The sequence below is a fragment of the Candoia aspera genome, chromosome 1, assembly GCF_035149785.1.
Source record: "Candoia aspera isolate rCanAsp1 chromosome 1, rCanAsp1.hap2, whole genome shotgun sequence".
In the NCBI taxonomy this organism is placed as follows: domain Eukaryota; kingdom Metazoa; phylum Chordata; class Lepidosauria; order Squamata; family Boidae; genus Candoia; species Candoia aspera.
The window spans coordinates 289,666,066-289,689,740 of NC_086153.1; positions in this window are offsets into that span (position 1 = coordinate 289,666,066).

Sequence of the window (23,675 nt, forward strand, 5' to 3'; positions counted from 1 at the left end):
GCAACCTGCCCCTAGACGCAGGCAACCTCAAATGCCAAGTGGGTTACGGGCAGATTTTACAACGGCGTTAAAATCTGACCCCTGGCTCCTCATCAACCCCAAAAAGGTCAAAATGGAAAGGACCTCGCATGGGCGGAGGGAAGGTTATATGTACCCGACCCACAACGGCAGGCGATCTTCAACAGATCTCATGACAGCAAACAGGCTGGTCACTTCGAGTTTTTGAAAACCCTACACCTAACTCGGAGACAGTTTTGGTGGCCCTCGCTGAGGAAGGACGTCAAGACGTATGTGGCATCCTGCCCAGTGTGCACTATGGCCAAGCGACCGGCTGGCAAACCCCAGGGGTTGCTGTGACCCGTGGCTGAACCCTCCTGCCCTTGGGATGAAATCTCAATGGACTTCATAGTAGACTTACCACCTAGCCAAAAGAAAATGGTCATTTGGGTTGTAAAAGACTACTTTTCAAAACAAGCCCATTTCATCCCCTGCACCTTGATCCCATCAGCCCAACAGCTGGTAAAACTGTTCCTAGTCCACCTGTACCGCCTACACGGCTGCCCCTCCCGCTTGGTGACTGATAGGGGCACACAATTTACCTCGAGGTTTTGGCGGGCTTTTTTGAAACTGATAGGTACCCAGCAAGCCCTGTCAACCTCCTGGCATCCCCAGACGGACGGATCCACAAAGATCCTTAATGCCACACTGGAGCAATTCCTCCGTTCCTACATAAACTACCACCAGGACGACTGGGTGGACCTCCTCCCGTTTGCAGAGGTCGCATACAACAACGCGATACACCAAAGCACGGGAAAAAACCCCTTTGGGGTGGTGTCGGGTCGGAGTTCGTCCCCATCCCTGAACTACCTCAGCCTCCGTCCCCAGCAGTGGCCACCTATGATTGGGGTGAGAAACTCGCAGATTCCTGGCCGGTCATCAAGGACACACTTAAAGAGGCACAAACAGCGTACAAATTGCAAGCGGACAAACACCGGCACCAGCAGCCAATGTTTCAGGTGGGGGACATGGTCTATCTATCCACCAGATTCATAAAATCGCCGCAACCATCAAAGAAGCTGGCCCCCAAGTTTATTGGACCATTCCAGGTGACACAAATCGTGAACCCAGTCACGGTGCGCTTGGACCTGCCCCATAATTTAAAGAGACTGCACCCAGTATTTCACTGCAGCTTGCTCAAGCCGGTAAGTGATCCCTCCCAGTGGCACCCACGCACGCCCCCCCCCCCACCAGTGATGAAAGACGGGCAACAACATTTTGAAGTGAAGGAGGTACTTGACTCCCGCAAGTGGCGGGGCTCCCTCCAATACCTAGTAAAGTAGAAACACTTTCCACACCCTGAGTGGGTCGCTGCCCGCGACGTCCAGGCCCCCGACCTGATCCACACCTTCCATACCACCTATCCCTCCAAACCTGTGGCTTAACCTTCTCAAAGGGGGGCAGTATGTCATGATCACTGTTGCGATGCTTGTGACATCGCAACGGCTCGCATGACAATGCAGGGAAATGGGTCCCGGGAGGATTAAGGGAAAAGGCAACTAGGTAACAAAAGAGAGCAACAGGTGCTGGCAACAAAGTATCAACTCTAGCCAGAGGCATGGAAGAGAAAGATACAATGTTGCAAAGAAAGCAATTGACAAGACCAGACCAAGGCACGCCCGAGCTGTCAAAGAGATTACGAACCTGATCGCCCGGCAATGAACCATCACCGGCCAGGGAAGCAATCAAGGAAACACCCGGAGCACAGGAGGGGCTCCACGACCGAAGATGGAACCAACGGGGCTCGGGGGTGCACCCAGAGTAAGAAGGGGTGGAGCGCTGACCGGCATGGGCTATTTAAAACCCATTCCGGTGCGCTCCACTCACTCTCAGCTTTCTTAAAGGGCATGCATACTGTTACTCAAATAAAACCAGAACCTAAGCCTACACTAGCGTCTGTGTTTTTACTGGGTAGCAGGCAGAGCCTGACACTGTGTCATATTTCTGAGCAAACGACAAGGAAGATAAAGAAAGTGGTAAAAGATCACTCCACATAGAAATCTTGGGAGAGTGGTGTGCAGCATTTTTTGGTCAAAAACCAGGAAGTTTGTTGCCAGACAAATGAGAATGACCTTTTACTTTCATAATGGCAACAGCAGAAGACAGAATAATAGCATCAAGTAAAGTGGAAATAAAGTTAGCATTCTGAATTGAAGACTGGGGCAGAGACAGAAGGAGGAAAAAAAAAGATTCAGCACATTCAAAAGGAGTACATGTTACATATCCAGAAACATGTTTCCCATCAGGGGTATGGTGAGAAGACCCATCAGTATAAAATTCAAAATTTGCATTTGCAATGGGAATTTTCTGAACATCAGGATGAAGGAGATGTTCAGCATCAATTAAAAGGAGACAATCATGATTGGAATTTTTTTCAGTAAAAGCCAGGGGTAAAAGGGAAGAGGGATCAAGGAAGGAAATATGGGTGTTAGTAATATTTGAGAGTTCAAGAGTGCCACTTCCAATTTCTTTAGATGTTGGGGAGTCAAGGGCAAGGCAAGAGGAAAAGGCAGGGAGACACTACTATGTGGGAAACAGATACAGTGAGCTCTGAGGATTTGTCCTTAAGAGGACAGCAGTCTGAATGGCAAGGAGAGAGAGTGAAAGGTAATTGCCACTGGATCCAGCTTCTAAATGTAGTATGCACAAAGTAAAGACAATCACCATGAGACTGAACAAGGACACCAGAGGACACAAGCACACAATGGCATAACAGGATAAAGAATAATTAGGAGGCTAAGGACAGGGGTGGAAGTCAATGCCAGGTTGATTAAAGGTCAGAGTCAGAGTCCTTAGTAGAAGTAAAAGAGGCCTTATTTGAATTAAGAGTTGAATTTGAGAAACAAAGTCAATAATGCAGAGACAACAAAACCCAACCATGCCAAGAAAAAGACAACAATTCTTTTTCATTGGTAGGAGATGATCGCTGCAAAATAGCCTGAACTCACCTTGATGCTGTAGATAATTGAGATAATCAGTGATTGAGATAATTGATGCTCACCTTGTAAAATCAAATGACCCAAATAGAGAAGTTGAGACTTACAAAAATGCAAGTTCTGCACATTAGTTTTATGTCCATGGTCTGCCAGATGGTGTAAAAGTAAAATAAAATCTTCAACCTAAGTGTCTTTACCATCCAAAGCCAGGAGAAGGTCATCTACTTATTGTAAATTGACAGATTTACACAGGAGCAAAAGGATAAGAGTACAGATGCTCACAACTCACAATCTTCATGTAGACCTGAGGGATTCTGGTCATTAATGGTTGATCATTATTAAAAGTTAAAGCAAAAAGATACAGAGAATTGAGAAAGCAAAACACAAGTCTATGTAAAACAAGAATCTGTAGGAGGAATGCCACTCAACAAAGTAGTTAGGTTGGGAACAAAAGGAAAAATGGCTCAGATAATAGCACTGATGTGTCTTAGATATTGAACCAGATAGTACTAGATTGGGTGCCCTTCTTGACAGACTTTTTGACATCAAAGAGAGAGGTGTGACATGTACTAGAAGTGGGTGCCGCAATACCTATAGAAGAAGGCATACATAACTTTGGTGAAGGAATGTAAGATAAAAGAGACAGTAAATGACATCTCAGCCCTGGGAAAAGTGGGAGTGTGAGAAACACACTCAAAATAAATAAACCTACATTCTGTTCGTATAAGAGGAAGCAGAGGGAAACTCTGGCAGGTTTTCAAGTTTCTGTTGTTATCCCCTACAATTATACAGTTCCAGTAGTTCCAGTAGTTCCTGTGGTATGTGTTTCCTGATCTGGCCTATCTCAAAGGGTTGGCAATACTTTGTTATTTTAGTTCAGTAATGATATGTTGGCATCCTTCAGTGGCAATTTTAGTCAGGGAAAGCTAAAGAGAATTCCCTAACTAAAGGAAGAAGTGACAACAAAATGATGATTTGACCAAACCACATTTGGTTTTTGAGATAACTCATAATGCTGATGGCACACAGGCAAGAGCAGGATGTGGTCAATCAAGAGATAAAACAGGAAAGAGTTAGGAGGGGGAAGAGATCTGTGTGGCTGTCATCCTTACATCATTCAGGAGATCGCTGAAGACCTGGTTGTTCTCCCACGCCTTGGGGACAGGGTGATTGTAAAGTCCCCTTTTAGGTTTAGTTTTGCTTTGTTTTGGTTTATTTTGTTTTGATTTGTTTTGGTTTTATTTTTTTGTACTTTGGTCCTCTGGTCTACTGTATTTTTCTTTTAATGAATTACTTTTTAGTTGTAAGTCACCCAGAGTCATTTGGGAATCAAGTGGCCTATAAATTAAATTAAATAAATAATATCTTGTTCACACAGTGAGATCCATGTGAATTTTGCATATCTTGGGCTAGGGTTCCCTTTGAAAATCTGGTGTCCTAACAGTCAGAAATCACGCTGAGACAAGGAGTAGGTCTCTAGTGTTTATTACTGCTACATTAGACAGAAAATCCTAACAAATTGAAGAAGCGTGGGAAAAACCCAGACAGATAAACCCCAAAAGTTAAGGTGGGTCTGATCTGTGTCTCTTTGAATGGCTGCTTAATTCCTCAGTACTACGCATGCGTTTTCCACCCTGGATAGAGGCCCCCTCCTGCTCGCCATCAGTACTCATGACATCTGGAGCCACCCAACCACATTTTGTTGGAAGGAGTAAGAACTGAGCTGGACCCAGAAGGGGTCAACATGGGCAAGGAAAGGTGATAAGAACGAAATGGTTCAGTAGCCCCAGATCCTGTTTCTTCAACTACTTACCAATCACCACTTCTGATGCCACAGATGACACCAAGTTGTTGTGGAATAACAATTCCATACCCAATTAGTAAAGAAGCCCAACAGTAAAAAGAAAATTTTATTCAGAAACTATTATTAGATCTGTTCACAGGAGCCATCACAATTCTTATAAATATGCACAGCCTTATGTGTCCATTTCTCATTGTTTTAATGCCTACACTTTGTTTCCTAAATGATTTTTTTAAATGCTAACTGGTCACTTCCCCATCCTAAAATATCATTCTACTAATTTATTCATTCCTGACATTCATACTAATTTATTACCTTGCTTTCCTTGTACAAGATCTGCCTGTTTGGAGATAATAGTATTTGTCTCTACCTCTCATTCAAGTTTTTCTAAATGGAATTCTTATGCTTTGCAAATCTTGAATCTCCTATTGATACCTCTGCCTTGTTCGTGCATGGTACCATTTTAGCTATAAAGGTATCCATACTTAGATTATGCTCACATTTTGTATATCATATCCTTCTCTAGCTTAGAATCCTCCAGCTGGATTCGGATCACATATATCAGGATAGTCAGCAAGCATTGACAAAAGCAACTTTTTCTACACTGTCTACTTAGACTTTGAGTAGGTCCAGGGGTTACACTCCAAAAACTAGTGGATGAAGCCAGAACAAAAGTTAAAATTGATTTGGTAACATTTTCATCTTCAGCAAAGGATCGTTACCTTGTTGTGGTGCTGAAGCTTGAGCACCTCAGTGATGCCATGAGCTAAACCGTGAAGGGCCACCCAAGACGGGAAGGTCATGACAGAGAGCTCAGACTAAATGCGATCCCTGGGGAAGGTAATGGCAACCCACCCCAGTATTCTTGCCATGAAAACTAAATGGATCAGTACAACCAGAGATATGTCGGTATACCATCGGAAGATGAGACCCCCAGGTCGGAAGATGGTCAAAATGCTACTGAGGAGGAACAGAGGATGAGTTCAACTAGCCCCAGACGTGATGACGCAGCTAGCTCAAAGCCGAAAGGATGGCTAGCAGCCGACGGTGCTGGTGGTGAACGGCGAATCCGATGTTCTAAGGATCAACACACCATTGGAACCTGGAATGTAAGATCTATGAGCCAGGGCAAATTGGATGTGGTTATTGGTGAGATGTCAAGATTAAAGATAGACATTCTGGGCATCAGTGAACTGAAATGGACTGGAATGGGCCACTTCACATCAAATGACCACCAGATCTACTACTGTGGACAAGAGGACCACAGAAGAAATGGAGTAGCCTTCATAATTAATAGTAAAGTGGCGAAAGCAGTGCTTGGATACAATCCAAAAAACAACAGAATGATCTCAATTCGAATTCAGGGCAAACCATCTAACATCACAGTGATCCAAATATACGCCCCAACCACAGATGCTGAAGAAGCTGAAGTAGAGCAGTTCTATGAGGATCTGCAGCACCTACTGGACAACATGCCTAAAAGAGACATTATTTTCATCACAGGAGACTGGAATGCTAAGGTGGGCAGTCAAATGACACCTGGAATTACAGGTAAGCATGGCCTGGGAGAACAAAATGAAGCAGGACATAGGCTGATAGAATTTTGCCACGACAACTCACTCTGCATAACAAACACTCTCTTCCAACAACCTAAGAGATGGCTTTATACATGGACTTCCCCAGATGGACAACACCGAAATCAGATTGACTACATCCTTTGCAGCCAAAGGTGGCGGACATCTATACAGTCGGTAAAAACAAGACCTGGAGCTGACTGTAGTTCAGATCACGAACTTCTTCTTGCACAATTTAGGATCAGACTAAAGAGATTAGGGAAAACCCACAGATCAGCTAGATATGAGCTCACTAATATTCCTAAGGAATATACAGTGGAGGTGAAGAATAGATTTATGGGACTGGACTTAGTACATAGGGTCCCGGAAGAACTCTGGACAGAGGTTCGCAACATTGTTCAGGAGGCGGCAGCAAAATACATCCCAAAGAAAGAGAAAACCAAGAAGGCAACATGGCTGTCTGCTGAGACACTAGAAGTAGCCCAAGAAAGAAGGAAAGCAAAAGACAACAGTGATAGGGGGAGATATGCCCAATTAAACGCAAAATTCCAGAGGTTAGCCAGAAGAGATAAGGAATTATTTTTAAACAAGCAATTTTAAAGTGGAAGAAGACAATAGAATAGGAAGGACAAGAGACCTCTTCCAGAAAATTAGAGGTAAATTCGGAGGCCAAAATGGGTACAATCAAAAACAAAGATGGCAAGGACCTAACAGAAGAAGAAGAGATCAAGAAAAGGTGGCAAGAATATACAGAAGACCTGTATAGGAAGGATAACAATATCAGGGATAGCTTTGACGGTGTGGTCAGTGAGCTAGAGCCAGACATCCTGAAGAGTGAGGTTGAGTGGGCCTTAAGAAGCATTGCTAATAACAAGGCAGCAGGAGATGACGGCATCCCAGCTGAACTGTTCAAAATCTTGCAAGATGATGCTGTCAAGGTAATGCATGCTATATGCCAGCAAATTTGGAAAACACAAGAATGGCCATCAGACTGGAAAAAATCAACTTATATCCCCATACCAAAAAAGGGAAACACTAAAGAATGTTCAAACTATCGAACAGTGGCACTCATTTCACATGCCAGTAAGGTAATGCTCAAGATCCTGCAAGGTAGACTTCAGCAATTCATGGAGCGAGAATTGTCAGATGTACAAGCTGGGTTTAGAAAAGGCAGAGGAACTAGGGACCAAATTGCCAGTATCCACTGGATAATGGAAAAAGCCAGGGAGTTTCAGAAAAACATCTATTTCTGTTTTATTGACTATTCTAAAGCCTTTGACTGTGTGGACCATAACAAATTGTGGCAAGTTCTTAGTGATATGGGGATACCAAGTCATCTTGTATGCCTCCTGAAGAATCTGTATAACGAACAAGTAGCAACAGTAAGAACAGACCACGGAACAACGGACTGGTTTAAGATTGGGAAAGGAGTACGGCAGGGCTGTATACTCTCACCCTACCTATTCAACTTGTACGCAGAACACATCATGCGACAAGCTGGCCTTGAGGAATCCAAGGCTGGAGTTAAAATCGCTGGAAGAAACATTAACAATCTCAGATATGCAGATGATACCACTTTGATGGCTGAAAGTGAAGAGGAACTGAGGAGCCTTATGATGAAGGTGAAAGAAGAAAGTGCAAAAGCTGGCTTGCAGCTAAACCTCAAAAAAACCAAGATTATGGCAACCAGCTTGATTGATAACTGGCAAATAGAGGGAGAAAATGTAGAAGCAGTGAAAGACTTTGTATTTCTAGGTGTGAAGATTACTGCAGATGCTGACTGCAGTCAGGAAATCAGAAGACGCTTAATCCTTGGGAGAAGAGCAATGACAAATCTCAATAAAATAGTTAAGAGCAGAGACATCACACTGACAACAAAGGCCCGCATAGTTAAAGCAATGATGTTCCCCGTAGTAACATATGGCTGCGAGAGCTGGACCATAAGGAAGGCTGAGAGAAGGAAGATCAATGCTTTTGAACTGTGGTGTTGGAGGAAAATTCTGAGAGTGCCTTGGACTGCAAGAAGATCAAACCAGTCCATCCTCCAGGAAATAAAGCCAGACTGCTCACTTGAGGGAATGATATTAAAGGCAAAACTGAAATACTTTGGCCACATAATGAGAAGACAGGACACCCAGGAGAAGATGCTGATGCTAGGGAGAGTGGAAGGCAAAAGGAAGAGGGGCCGACCAAGGGCAAGATGGATGGATGATATTCTAGAGGTGACGGACTCGTCCCTGGGGGAGCTGGGGGTGTCAACGACCGACAGGAAGCTCTGGCGTGGGCTGGTCCATGAAGTCACGAAGAGTCAGAAGCGACTAAACGAATAAACAACAACAAAACATTTTCATATAATTAAAAGTAATCATTAAAAATTATTTTTCTCTAGTCATATATTTACTCGTTTCCATTTTTGTCACATTAAAAAATATAATTTAGTAACAACTTTTAAAAGTATCTTGGTGGGTCACATCAAGCTTTCATGGAATGCATATAAAATATTGAAAATCAATGTTTCAATGTTCATTAGAATTATTATGTCAGCAAAAAAAACCCTTACAAATGAAATGCTTAAGGGCCCAATAATTAAATTAAAGGTCTCAAATTGCCTGAGTTATCTTTCTGTATTTTTTTTCTGATTTCAAAATGGTTTAAATTGTCAGTGTTGAAATAAATAGTTGTGAGGCAGTGCCATTGAAGTCAATGAGATTGACTTTTCAGTAGATATGTGTAAGATGATAATTTCATCCTTTAATACTTACGTTCTAAAATAATGCTATCCTCTTACTTTTATTTCAGACAGTATTTCCCTCTCCCAGTATTTGTAAAACCATAAAATGTAACAAGAGCTTTTGAAAACAATGAACTAGACTCCCTTATTAATTTCATCTGGCAGGAAATGAAAGTGGAATTCAACCAAAGACAATTAAATGGATAGCTGCATCTCACTGAGGAGAATTTCTATCAACTTTGGTGACTAAAAATTTATAAGAACATCTAAAAAAGTCATTACTGATCTACCTACTGATAACTAGCAACAGCCAGTGGATAATGAGGTCATAGCAATACTTCAATTTATGAGCTTTTAAAAACCCACATTGTTTCTACACTGGAAGGAAAGATCCTTTCAAGAGTTGTTCAGAGTGAGTCCTCTAACATAACAACTGGAACAAAAAGTTGTCTTGTGTTCAGTGTTGTTATCAAAATTCTTGGCCTCCTTCTTTTTCCCTTGTGAGACACTGATTCTCATCACTGAGCAATCAGTAATAATTTGAAACCTATAGCTGGATTCAGCTCAATGCAATTTCACTCTCCTTTCCTATTTCCATTCAGATCAAGAATATTTAATAAGTGTGAAGGTGCAAGGGAGGAATGTGCAATTCATGTTTTAAATGTCGAATGCCTGAAGAAAACTTAAGCTCTATGTCCATAAGCAGACATGAAAGCAAAATGTGCAAGGAGAGGATTCATCTACCTTGCCATCTCTTTCTAGGTAGCAATTCAATCTTGCACAAAAAGGGGGAGCAAGATAAAGAACAAGATCAGATCTCTCAGGGCACATCAAAAACATGTTACTGCTTCAGACTAAGATTCCAAGTGGGAAGCTAAATGGACTGACAGTTGATATTTGCACCATGCCTGATGACTAAGGAGAGTACGTAGCACACAACTAATATCCAACTCTGACCTCAGCACTGTCTGAGGTTCTCACCTCACTTTGCCTAATAGTAAGACTAGCCTTGAGGGAAGATATTTTCCCCAAAATCTGGAGCTGATGATGTTCCAATTGATAACTTCTTATTACCACCAAAGTTCAAAAGCTTCAGTGTTAATTGTTGATGAGCAACTTTAAGGCCCCTGCTCTCCCTTGATCTAGACTAAACAGCCCTTTAAAAAGAAGGTGTCCTTTGTAAAGCAGAACCATGGTTAGCTCAGGAAGTGCTGTTTGTCCGTATCACATCAATCCAATAAATTTACAAAGGGACGGGCTGCTTAGGGGTCAATACTACTTCATGAAAAAGAGACTGATGGTTAAGGTCTCTCCAGTTCACCAGATTTTTGACATGAAATTTGTAAAAATAATATTGTGGGAAACAAAAGCTTTGAGATAGGAGGAAAAAATTCTGAGAGGAAATTACTTGGATTGAAAATAATTGTTCTGGGATCTGAAGCTGTGAATACATTTGAAGCACAGTAGGATTCATCTGTAGTCTCTTAATTTCATATGAAAACAAAGTAGGCCATGTACTTTTGACAACTGCAAATGTAGTTGCCCATATGCATACTAATACAATTGGATGTTTAATATTTACTGGTATAATTACACTGGGGTACCCTTGTTTCATTCAGAGTTAACTTTTGTTGACTCTGAAGAGATTCTCAGTTCATATGACCAGTCTGCATGGATACGTGCTGTAGATGAGTATGGAGATAGCCTTGAAAAAAGACTACAAGGGTACTTATGTAAATATTAGTTTAGGCCTATGAGAGATAGAGAGAGTAAAAAAGAAATTCAAGACTGCCCCCCTCCTTTATTCTTTTTGGTGGAAGAGTAGAAGAAAGAAACTCTCTCAGGCTTTCAAGATTCTTGTATTACAATCTGAGTCAATACAGGTAGTCCTCACTTAATGGCCACAATTGGGACCAGCAACTCAGTCACTAAGCAGAAAATCAGGTCCTTGAGATGTACGATTTTACTTCCGCCTTCTGTATTAACTCTACTTGTTGCAAGCCAGCTGCAAAGCATGAGAATGGCAATCACATGACTGCAGGACACTGTGATGATCATAAATGTGAGGATTGGTCACAACGTTATTTTTTCAGCACTGCCATAACTTATAATGATCACTGTATGAGGCAGTTGGTAAGCAAGGACCACCTGTAATGTGGAGACCCAGTAGTCCTTGGGGAGTCTGGCTCCTAACCTGGCCTATTTGGAATGGCTGACATATGCTGATGCCTCCAAATCAGATGTCTTGAATGTGCATGAAAACTTACTATCATTTTGACAGCAGCGTTTTCCATTCCATAATCCTTTGGAGTTTTCAGAAATTAATGTACAATTCAGGTGGTAGAAAAGGAGTTCAGAAGCATTGCTTTTTTGCCAGCATGACAGGGAATATCTCTTACTGTGAAACATTTCTTGAGAGATCCAGTAACAGTCTGATTAATCAAACTATTTTTAAAGCTTTGCATGACTACTTAAGAGACCATTCTGAGTACTTGTTTGCATACTTTGTTTTTACATTAAGTAGGTTTAAAACTTCAAATGAGAGTTGCTGTCTTCAGGGCTGCAACTAGGGTCTATGTCACCCAGGGCAAACATGGATTCCACAACCATTTTGGTGCCCCCCCCAGCACTCATTTTGGTACCCCCCCAGTGCGGCTCCCGGGGCACATGCCCCGCTTCCCCCCCCCCCACCCCCCCACAGCTGCTGCCCTGGCTGTCTTAAGAGATTTCATCCTGTTTCCTGTACACAAAAGATTATGCTCCTTTTAGGAAGCAGTCCTATACTAATCTATCTGGAAGACCCACTGAACTTAGAGGAACATGCTTCAGAATACATGTCTATAGGATTGCAGTATTAAGATATCGCCTGCTGTGGTCAACTAAAAAAGGAGGATTCCTTTTTCTTCAGATCTTTTGCTTTAGATATCTATCAATCAATCAATCGATAGAGATAGAGATAGAGATAGAGATAGAGATAGAGATAGAGATAGAGATAGAGATAGAGATAGAGATAGAGATAGAGTAATAAGCATTAATCAATTAAAGCTGTAATCCTATACTAACTAGGTGCTGATTATCATCTCTAAAGTCCTACACGGCTTGGGGCCAGGTAATTTGCAGGACCGCCTTTCCCAGGTTACATCAGAGCGGGGAGGAAGGGTGTGTTGTGGCTCCCTTCAGTTAGGGAAGTACAACTAGTGGGGCCAAGGAAAAGGGCCTTCTCTGTGGTGGCTCCCTCCCTTTGGAACATCATTCCCCCAGAGATAAGATTGGACCCCTCCTTGCTCCTTTTCTGGAAGGCCCTGAAGACGTGGTTTTGACAGTGGGCCTGGGGATGCCAGGCTACTTCAGAGCCAATCAAGTGGCTGATATGAATGTGTTTGCTGCTGCCCGGGGGTGGGGTTACTGTTTTTTTATGGTTCTTAATCCTGTAAGCCACCCAGAGTCACTGTGGGCTTAATAAATTGGGCAGCCTTATAAATTTGTTCAATAGATGAACAAATAAATAAATAGGGAATTTATTTCACTGACTTCAGCAAGACTGTTTTCTCTACATATGTCCTTACACATTCTGTGCATCTTAATACTTATGGGATCTGTAGGCTTCAGCCTCAATACACATGTGACTCCAGCATAACATTCCGTGTTTGGACATTTGGGGGCACTGTAGAAGCAGGTCACTGGAACACATCAACATGTTCTCCTCTGAATCATACTGTTAGTCAATATGGCTGAGTGTGGTTTCTAATAGATGTGGGTTAGAAAGGCTTCAGGCTTTCAGGCACAAGACTTTCTGGGACCTTCTTCAGATTCTGCTACCTGGATTACTTCTGGGTTACTTAACATTGTAACACATGTGTTCTACTACTGCTTTATGGTCAATCAGCATAAAATCAGATTACAGTGAAACCTCAATTTATTGGACATCAGTACAATCGGGTTTGCCTGCATTGAATCAAATTCCCATATCAGTTTACCTGATTTGTGTAATGGTGTTGTTATTTGTTGTTATCATCACACAAATAATGCAAATTATATCATTTGCACCAATTTACATGTTTTGTGTAATGATATCATTATACAAAAATATAAATATGATTATGTATATTTATATTTATATTTAATAGGCACTGGTGAATAACAGAGACTCCCTTCTCCTCTTTATTAAATGAGGTTTCACTGTACCTAGAGAGGGCAGTATATTTGGAAGAATAGAAGCAGAATAGAATAGAAGAAATAGTTCATTATTCCTGTGGCTTTTTTCTTACCCAAAAAACTTGGAAATCTGGGGAGAGAGTGGGGAAAAGAACCTATACTTTCTCTTTTAAATGCATCAGCAAAATATTTTTTAAGGCAAGGTTTTCCTGTGTTCGTTTAACTCTCTAATTCCTTTTAAGTGCTTATAATGATGTGCATAAGCCATCTATAGTATTATACCATTAAAATTTGGGTATGCAATGATTCCATCCCTTTGCTTTCTTCAAACTTATCTTCTGCAACATGGGAGAAAAGTTGTTCTGTGTTAGGAAATACATTTTGTAATCACACGACTAGCAGATGACCTTTGATATCTCATAGCTATCCCCCAGACATGTGAATTTATAGTTGTGGGGAAAATATGGTTAGACTGGTTCAAATTGTTTGACAAATTAGTGGGGTTGTTTTTTGATCTGTGAATGAGTGGCGTTTCCTTGTTCTCCTCTCTTTTCCAGAAAGAATGTAATAATTGAGTCTGGGAAGAAACAAAAAGAGAGAGAAAGTGCTTTTAATGGGGAATTACCTGAATAAAAGACAAATTATCTTTTTGTCCTATAGCCAAAGAGAGGGAATGAAAGAGAAGTTTGTCAGCTTGGGTGGTCCTTGTAAGAAAACGCATGACCAAATGGATTTCCTTAGAGATCAGATGCAGAACAGAAAATGGTTGGTGTAATACTGAACCTTTCACCATATATTCATCTTGTACACATGTAAAAATAAACTTATATCACAAAACACCATTAAGATGCCTCTTCCCCCCCCCACAAAGTTCCAAAACCTGAATGCACATTGGCACCCTCCACTGATCAGAGTTGAGTATCAGCATAAGAATATATATGAAAAAGCAAGAAACATGCAATTATGTAATAATAAAGAACAATAAATATGAGTAAACCATTAATTCTCCAAAATGCATGGAAATAAAAATGGAAGTTCAGAATCTAAAATTATTGGTCTGAAAGAAATAGTCATTTGATTAGAGAAAGAAGTTGAGGTAACACTAATTGCTGAAATATAATGACATGATAATGTGTCCATATGGCTAATTTTACTCATTATTAGTCTGTAAGGACATGACATGAGAACGATATTGCATATTACTGAAGAGATGAGTTTAACTCAGTGTTCAAATATACTCATACTGTGATATTTTAGGCTACATGAAGACACTAAGGTCTAAACTAGAAATAACATGGTCTGTTATAGCAGGTTCTTGATAGCTGCAGGGAAACTTAAGCAATTCCATCATAGTAGAGAGTGGGTGGGTAAAGTGAGTTTCATTCTTTTCCCCCTGCTGTGGTCCTGAAATATATCCCATTTCTGAAGCTGCCAGGTGCACTTGCAAAGGGGCTTCTCAATGGGTGCCAAATTTGAACAGACTACTTTTGTCAGTACACTGAAAGAAAGAGTTAAATTTCTGTGACTGCTTAGGCATTTTAGGTTATTTATTAGACCTGTGGAAATCATTCAATAAGGCACTTTGCTTGCAAGCAAAGTGGTATCCCTCTGTATGCGGGATCACCTATGTGAGATGGGCAGCTATATAAATGGAACAAATAAATAAATAAATAAATCATGTCCTTGAAGTGGCTATCCTAGTAGAAATGTCTTCTGCACATGCCCAGAAGACCTTGAGAGCCCCTGAAAGCAGCTGTCCTGAGCTTTCACATATTTGCAGCTCCTTCAAGGCTTTGAGGATTGGATCCATAGGCTCTCTTTGAATGATTTGCACAGCCCTACTTTTAAATAGCAATAACAATAAAATGCATATATGCAGTTCAAGAGGAAGGGCTCATTTAGTTTTAAGTTGCTGGTTCAGAAAACCAAATCACTGCTTCATAACAGTTTGGGCAAAGCATTATAATCATTGCTTCATAGCCAATTGGAAATAGTGTTGCAGGAACTAAAACAAATGACCAAAATTTGACCCTAGAGAAGAATGCATGTATGTGTAGGAACAAGCAAGCTGAAGAGATAAGAAAGTCAACTCTGAAATAGCAAACAGAAGATATGAAAGTTAACTGCCATGCAGCGAGTCATGTTTGACCCAGCAATGTAACAGGTCAACAAAAGGGCAGCCGAGGTGATGTGTGATGGAATGCTGCTAGCAAAGGATAAAAGGGAAGGCCACACAGGTTAGTGGTTAGAAGACTCTCTGTTCATGCATGCAACTACCATCTACAGAGTGCTCTTACCTTCCCCAATCCCCATGCATCACCTGGCCAGGGTGCAGCAGGGCAAGTGAGTAGGGGGGTAGGGGGTTGTGTCATGCTTAGTAAAGGTAAAGGTTTCCCTTGACATGAAGTCCAGTCGTGTCCGACTCTAGGGGGCGGTGCTCATCTCCGTTTCAAAGCCAAAGAGCCGGCATTTGTCCGTAGACACTTCCGTGGTCATGTGGTCAGCATGACTACACGGAACGCCGTTACCTGCCCGCCGAAGCGGTACCTATTAATCTACTCACATTGGCATGTTTTCAAACTGCTAGGTTGGCAGGAGCTGGGACTAGCAACGGGAGCTCACCCTGCCACGCGGATTCGAACCGCCGACCTTCCGATTGGCAAGCTCAGCAGCTCAGCGGTTTAACCCGCAGCGCCACCACGTCCCTGTGTCACGCTTAGTAAAGGTAAAGGTTTCCCTTGACATGAAGTCCAGTCGTGTCCGACTCTAGGGGGCGGTGCTCATCTCCGTTTCAAAGCCAAAGAGCCGGCATTTGTCCGTAGACACTTCCGTGGTCATGTGGCCAGCATGACGACTCGGAACGCCGTTACCTTCCCCCCGAAGCGGTACCAATTAATCTACTCACATTTGCATGTTTTCGAACTGCTTGGTGTGCAGGAGCTGGGACGAGCAACGGGAGCTCACCCCGCCGCGCGGTTTCGAACCGCCGACCTTCCGATCGACAGCTCAGCGGTTTAACCCGCAGCGCCACCACGTCCCTGTGTCATGCTTAAGCAGTTGTAATTAATAAAGATTTTTAGGTTAACAGAGATTCTCGGTATGCTGTGCTTTCTCTTGAGCATTTCATTACTTCACAAGATCCAATTCAACTTTTTAATAGTAATTGGAAGAGGAAGTTTAGATTATAAACTCATAAGCACTTGTCCCACCTCTAGTAAACAGGTCTTGCAGAGTTCTGTACTTTTTTGTATGCAGTTCTGTTCCTGGATAGGGCTGAGAATATATTACATCCAAATCACATAATATTCCGGTGTTCCTTACAATATGAATTCACATTTTTCATGTCTAGTTCTCTTATATTTTCTCAAATGGGAAAATAAAGATATACATAGAGATATATACTTAGGTTGTTTTTTTATTCTTTCAGACTAACACAATAACATTAAAATTTAAATATAAATGTAATTATGTTTAACTTAACAAAGCAAAGTCATCCAGAAGTGATTGGATTGCAATTCCATTGTTCCTCGCCATGAGTCATATTAGTTTGGACTGATGAGCACTGGAGTTCAATAGGAGTGACCTGGTGCCCTTCCTTGCAGGAGATATTCTGTGGGACAGGTTTTCCAGAGCCACAAAACCTTACATTTACACCTCTTGTGTTCTGCAGTTTGTTGCACAGTGAGATCTACAGAGTTAGATCTTCATCTGTTATAATGTCAAATGTCTAGATGAAAAACTTGCAAGCATATGGAGAAGGATTACATGGATGATTACTAGAACTACGTCCCTGTGAAGGGAGGCTAAAGAATTTGGGGTAGACTTAACAAGACAAGACTGATCAGAGGTACAATAGCACTCATCAAATACCTGAAGGAATTAACACAGAGGAAGTTCAAGTTCTCTATCATTTCCAAGTACAGGAAACAAAGAGCAGGGTAAGGTTATCTAGAAGAAGGAATCCAGATGAAAATTAGAAAAAAAAAATTGTCACAATAACAGCAATTCAGTAGAGAAGCCAGCCAATTACCTAGGACAGAGATAGGCCTTGGAAACTCTATAAGTCTATAATCACAAACATTCCAATATGTATAATGCAACATCTGCAAACAGTTTATCTCACAAAAATAAAGATACAGTAGCTCTGGATACCAAGGTACTGTCATGTTCACTGTTCCAATATGCACTGTACATCGTAACGTTTCACATGCCATGTTGCTGACCTTGTGCCAAGCTCTGTATCTATGTTCGTGTTAATGGAATGTGTTTGGGTCATGTGATCGGCTCAAGGACTTTTCCACTGCAACGTCAAGAGCCGTTAGGAGCACCTGGGATTGTGAGCCTGGGAAGAGTCTACGGGGGGAGGGATCTCATTTGTACCGAGGGGTTTTTAGTTTGCATTTGGCGTGCTTTTCTCATTCTCAGCTATCTTTGTACTTGCATACTATTCTTAAATAAACCAGATTTTATTCAGCTTTTGCTTGTGAGTCTGAGAGTATTTTAGGATAGGCAAACATTACATAAAGCTGAGAATCTTCTAAAGTACACCGCTAGCTCCTACCGAGATCAATTCTTGTGAGGGAAAAAGTTAGCGATGGCCGAGACGAGAATAGGGTCCGGGGAGCTTGAGGAGTCAGCTAACCCATTGCCTGAGATGACAATTCGGAGTGGAGAGCCGAGCCCCCCACCCCCCCACCCCAAACTTTCATATTACCATAAGGAGTCGAGTTCCAGCCTGGAGCTGGGGGGATCGAGTGATGGGGGAGAGCTAGAGCAACCGGCACTGCATGGATCACCCACGGAGCTGATCAGCTGGGAGACGATGGGAGAGCCCCAGCCAGGGACGTCCCAGGCATCGTGGAAGCACCATTTCCCACTGACTCCAGAGGTGGAATCTACCACAGTAGCAACGGGGAGGCAGCCTGGTGGGCGACAGAGGGAGGAATCTCAAACCCCTGAGAGGGTGAGAGTACTTGAGGCGAAAATGGAATTGGTGGAGTATTTGCTAAAAAACCTGTCCTTGGCAATGGGCGGCCAGGTGAGAGAAGATGGAAGTCCTAGCTTCACACGTCCATCACCCATCCTCCCTCCCAAACCGCCGGCGGAGCGGAGCCGCAGACGACTCCGGGATAGATCTCCGCCCCAAAGAGGAACCACTACCGTGTCCTGGGGTCCTACCACTCGACCTGCTGCTGGTTCTGCTCCAGCCGGAGGGGCTGTGAAGGACTTTTCCATCAAATTTGATGGGGATCCTAACAAGCTATCCTTTTTCCTAACTAATGCGAAGAGCTGCATGGAGCAATTCGGGCCATGCTTCCCTTCAGAGAAGACTAAGATAATGGCAGTGGCCACTAAGCTAAAAGGCAGAGCGGCAGACTGGTATGTCCAACTAACAGAGGCTGACACCCCTGAGCTAGACTCTTTTGAAGACTTCTTGTGGGCACTAAAACTGCATTTTGAGGATCCTCTGGCCAAGACAAGAGCTAAGGAGGCGCTAAAGGATCTCATCCAGGGCTCCAAGTCAGTAGCCGACTATGCCCTGGAATTTAAAGCCTTGGCAGGCAAGGTCCCCGATTGGTCCCAGTCAACCCTAGTAGAAAGGTTCAAAGACAGACTCAGCAGTGAGGTCCTAAAATGGGCACTATGCAGACACGACCCAGAGTCATTGCACGAATGGATCTGTCTGGCCAGGAAGGCAGAGCATGCTCAATGCACCTACCTGCAAGCCAGAAGGCACGAGAAGCAGCCAGCCGTGATGCGGGGGCCCCGAACCGGGGCAGTGGCTACCCCATCTGGCCACTGAACGTGGGACGAGGAGAGACAGCAACGCTATGCGCGAGGCCAGTGTATCCGATGTGGAAAGGTCGGACATCGAGCTGCAGACTGCCCAAAACCCAAGGTTGGAGATCGAGCGACAAAAGCACCAACCAAACCACCGCCCCCCCCACAACGGATGTCAGTGGCCAAGAGGGCTACAGACGTCGAAGAAGAGATTTACTTCTCAGGAGAGGCTGAGGTTGCCTCTCCGGAGCCGGAGGGAAATGCCAGCCACCTGCCCTGAAAAGCACCTGTGGGCAGGTGGAGGAGGATGGGCGCAAAGACGCTATGGTGAGTGCTGACTGCCCCACTCTAGCAGTGAAAGTGAAGTTGGGCTCCCACACTAGGACTACGGAAGTCTGGGCTCTCATTGACTCTGGGTGTTCAAGGTGTCTCATCCACCCTGATCTGGTTGCTGCATTGGACTTACCTAGTTTTCCTCTAAAGCAGCCTTTGATCTTCACCCAGCTAGACGGGTCAATGGCAGGTGGGGGTCCGGCAACTCATTTTACTGGAAATGTAGAGATGCAAATGGGCAGCCACAAGGAGGCTTTAAAATTTATCGTGGCACTGGTTGGCAATCCCATGGTAATTCTGGGAATTCCCTGGTTGACTTGGCGCAGCCCATATATAAATTGGGAGCACTGGACTGTCACTTTTAATGATGGGTTTTACCAAGCTCCTACAGAAGAGAGACCCTTATGTGTGGGGGTGGTAAGAGCGGCGATCGCCATGCCGCACCCCAGCTTACCACACTTAGAAGGCTTGCCCGACCTATACCGAGATTTTGCAGATGTCTTTGGGGAAGTGGAAGCAGACCAGCTGCCCCCCCCCCCATCGAAAGACTGACTGTGCAATAGAGCTGGTCCCCAACGCCCAATTGCCCAAGCCGAAAATCTATCCAATAACCCAGAAGGAACTAGCGGCATTGCAAGACTTTATTGAAAAAAAACTGTCAAGGGGGTTTATTGTACCTGCAAATTCCCCAGTTGGGGCCCTTGTCCTTTTCCAAGAAAAGAAGGATGCCACGCTTAGACTTTGTACAGACTATCGGGGGTTAAATTCCATCTCGGTCTGCAACAAATATCCCATACCTCTAATGAAAGACATGTTAGCCCATCTATCAACGGGAAAACTTTTCTCCAAGCTCGACCTTCGCAAAGCTTATTTTTGCATCCGCATACGAGCTGGGGACAAGTGGAAAACTGCTTTTAATTGCCCATTAGGGTCATTTCAGTACCAAGTCCTCCCTTTTGGGTTAGCAGGGGCACCCGGAGTCTTCATGCAATTGATTAATGAAGTGTTACATGATCATTTGTTTAAGGGGGTCCTGGTTTACTTAGACAATGTTCTGATTTACACTGAAACCGAGGAGGAGCACGAACGCCTCCTCAAACAGGTGTTAAGCAAGCTTAGAAATGCAAAGCTTTCTAAATGTGAATTTCACGAAGCACGTCTTGACTACCTCGGCTATAGAGTCTCTGACAAGGGCATTGAGATGGACCCTGAAAAAAATCAGGCGATTTTAAATTGGGAACGCCCCTGCACCCGGCGGCAACTACAAAGTTTTTTGGGGTTCAGTAACTATTATCGCCAATTTATCCAGGGGTTTGCTGAGATTGCTCTGCCCCTCACTGATCTACTCCATACCAAGGGCTTGGGGGAGACACGCAAAGTAAAAAACCCTGGGGCAGTGCTGAATTGGACACCGGAATGCCAAACAGCATTTGAGAGGTTAAAAACCCTCTTCACTGCTGAGCCTATTTTACAACACCCAGATCCTGAACACCCCTTTGTAGTCCAAGTTGATGCTTCTGACTTTTCAATTGGGGCTATATTGTTACAAAGAGATTCTGAAAATCACCTAAAACCCTGCGCGTATCTGTCCAGAAAATTGTCTGAAACTGAGCGGCGGTGGCATGCTTGGGAGAAGGAGGCTTTTGCTGTAAAAGCCGCTTTGGAAGCCTGGCGGCACCTCCTGGAAGGTGCTAAATGCCCTTTCAAGGTTTGGACTGATCACAGGAATTTGGAAGCCCTCCACACCCCCTGGCATCTCAGTCCTAAACAGATTCACTGGGCTCAATTTTTCAGTCGCTTTGACTTCCAATTGAAATTTATCCCAGGGAAGAAAAACTTTCTGGCAGATGCTTTGTCATGTCTGCCTCAAGACTCTGAACCCGTGTCAGATATAGTGGGAACTGTTCTCACAGAACCACAACTAGGCTTGGTTGCTGTCACCCAGAGCAAAACCCGTGCGCAGGCAACCCCACCTCCAGCTGCATCTGGGAAAAATGCAGGTTCCTTGTCAGTTACAAAAGGACTTTCTCCAGGCACTGAAATCTGACACTTGGTTGCTAGCTAATAGAGACAATGTTTCTTTTGAAAACGGTCTGGTGTGGGTGGAACACCGGCTTTATGTGCCGGAAACTTTGAGGGCTGATGTTTTGCAGCATTCCCATGATGACAAATTGGCTGGACACTTTGGTTTTGTCAAAACCTTGCATTTGGTTCACCGTCAATTTTGGTGGCCGACCTTAAGGCGTGACATAAAAGACTATGTTGCCTCCTGTCCTGTTTGTGCCATGTCAAAACAAAAAGTCGGTAAACCACAGGGACTTCTGCAGCCAGTCGTCAACCCATCCCATCCCTGGGATGAGGTTTCTATGGATTTTATTGTGGATTTGCCACCCAGTCAGAAAAAAACTGTCATCTGGGTTGTAAAAGATTTTTTCTCCAAGCAAGCCCATTTCATTATGTGTGCTTCCATCCCGTCAGCCCCTCAATTGGCCCGCCTATTTCTCATCCACATCTACCATCTCCACGGTTGCCCCTCCCGTTTGGTGACCGACTGAGGGACACAGTTCACTTCCCAGTTCTGGAAGTCATTTTTAAAATTGATTGGCACCAAACAGGCATTGTCCACATGTTCGCATCCCCAGATCTACAGAGTTTCTGAATTCTACACTTGAACAATTCCTTAGAGCATACATAAATTACCATCAGGACAATTGGGTTGATTTATTGCTCTTCACTGAGGTGGCTTACAACAATACTGTTCATCAGAACACTGGACAGACCCCTTTCCCTATAGTTTCTGGCCATGACTTTGTTCCCATTCCCGAGCTACCACAAGCCCCTCCCCAGTCTTGTTCTGCCTCTGACTGGGCTGTTCGGCTTGCTGATTCCTGGCCAGTCATTAAAAAGGCTTTGGCTGACACCCAGGCTGCTTACAAATTCCAAGCCAATAAGCACCGGTCTGTGCAACACGATTTCAAAATTGGAGATCAGGTTTACCTTTCCACCAGGTTCATAAAGTCCCCAGAACCCTCTAAAAAACTGGCTCCCAAATTCATTGGTCCTTTCCCCATTGTTGGTCTTGTTAACCCCGTTACTGTTAAGTTGGATTTGCCTCACAATTTGAAATGCTTGCACCCTGTTTTTCATTGCAGCTTGCTCAAGCCTGTCCATCAATCTTCCCATTGGCATCCCCAACCTCCTCCTCCTGCTCCTATCATGATTGACGGGCAACAACACTTTGAAGTCAAGGAGGTTGTTGATTCCCACAAGCTTCGAGGCACTCTGCACTATCTCATCCGCTGGAAACACTTTCCCCACCCTGAGTGGGTGCCTGCTCGCCATGTTAATGCTCCTGATTTAGTAAACCATTTCCACTTAGCTTACCCTCTCAAGCCTTCTGCTTAGTTTTTTTTTGGGGGGGGGGCGGTATGTCATGTTCACTGTTCCAATGTGCACTGTACATTGTAACATTTCACATGCCATGTTGCTGACCTTGTGCCAAGCTCTGTATCTATGTTCATGTTAATGGAATGTGTTTGGGTTATGTGATCGGCTCAAGGACTTTTTGACTGCAACGTCAAGAGCCGTTAGGAGCACCTGAGATTGTGAGCCTGGGAAGAGTCTACGAGGGGAGGGATCTCGTTTGTACCGAGGGGTTTTTAGTTTGCATTTGGCGTGCTTTTCTCATTCTCAGCTATCTTTGTACTTGCATACTATTCTTAAATAAACCAGATTTTATTCAGCTTTTGCTTGTGAGTCTGAGAGTATTTTAGGATAGGCAAACATTACAGGTACCCACTGAATCACCAAGAGTATCATCTTGAAAGATTTCAGCCATTGGAAGGGGATAGAGTGCCTATGCCTTTGATCAAGATCATGAATAGTGCCCATAGCTAGGAAAGGCCAACCCTTGCTCTATATCTTTCTCTATATCTTTGATAAGAGTTTATATTTTTAAGTGGTCTCTTGCTCAATCTATCTCACCATATTTAGCTAATATCTTTATTAGATCATCTAAAGGTTATAAAATACCATGCATATTTATGAGTCTCCAAGAACAACTCATTAGGCAAACTAATCCCAGCTATATCTCCATTCAGGCAGGCTTAGAAGAAAAGTAGGAATGTCTACAAACATAAAACTGGAACCTATGGTGGTATCCACTCATGTGTATTTCCCTTCCTTCCCCTGCATACAACATGGCTGTTTTGTTAGGAGCTAAGCAAAGGATTACATAGAAGTCTCATGTTAATACTGATTTTGATTTTTTTATTATTAAAAGCAGCCACTGGAACCACAGTAAAGTG